We start from the raw sequence: 1060 nt of genomic DNA, 5'->3' as shown, positions 1-1060 counted from the left end.
TCTGTAAGGAAGAATAGCCATGACTTAAACTTTGATGAGAGGTCTAGAAGGGTATGAATGAATAAATTTTGAATATAATGGTCAGGGAGAGTGAATAAATGTCCTGGATTCATATTCAAGATCTTCATAGAAGTTTCTTCTTAATAAGGCTGGTAAGATTTCTGACCCAAAATAAAATTTCTTTGTACATTTTTTTTTACTAAGAATATCTGAGTAAACTTTTAAGAATAAGTAACTTTTTTTGACAATAAATATGCTATACAAATTTTAATTTTCTTTACATTATGGTTCATATTTCTTAAAAAGTTACTGTGTTAATATAAATTCAGGGTTTATTTTATATTTCCTAGCATAATTTTTATAAAATACCATCCTATGATTTATGTTTTTGTCTCTTGTCATCTGACTGCCATCTGGTTGTAGTCACATGAATTTTAAAAATAGGATCTGGAAAATTAATGACTAATCTCTTGAAAACTCTCCCATGCGTCCCAGTAATGCATACACAACACGAGTACAACGTCATAAAGTGCATTAATCAGAAACACATTCTCTATGTTATTGTTTTTCTGATGTTGTTTCAGAATGTACGTTTTAGGAAGCAATTAACTGATTTTCTGATGGATTTAAAAAGTGGAAAGCATCTAGTAGAATGCTATGTATCCATTGGAAAATTGTTGTTTTATAATGAAAAGAATATTAAGTGCCTGGCAAGCTAACAAAGGATCAAATTCCAAGTTTGACTCTCAAATCAGAGATTTTACCCAGTGTCAGGCTTTCCCAATCATTGCAAAGGCACCTACAGGTCTGGTCTCTAGAGGGCGGTTCCCAAGGCTTTATCCTGTGCCGCCGAGCATCCAGTCTCTGATCCAGAGTCAGGGATCCGTTCTCCAAGTGAGGTTTTGTGGAATTACCTCACACAGAAGAGGCAGGGTTTTCATCCATGACACATTTCTATTTTTTATTCCACCTATGTGATAGGTGGGATACAGTGCTTATATGTATCCCTAGTGTGTCTAGGGATACATGCTCATAAATTCATAGAGTCCAAGTTCATTTT

Source organism: Otolemur garnettii, unplaced genomic scaffold (genome assembly GCF_000181295.1).
Source record: "Otolemur garnettii isolate 467f Iridium unplaced genomic scaffold, OtoGar3 scaffold00039, whole genome shotgun sequence".
Taxonomy (NCBI): Eukaryota; Metazoa; Chordata; class Mammalia; order Primates; family Galagidae; genus Otolemur; species Otolemur garnettii.
Note: the sequence above shows the minus strand (reverse complement) of the source record.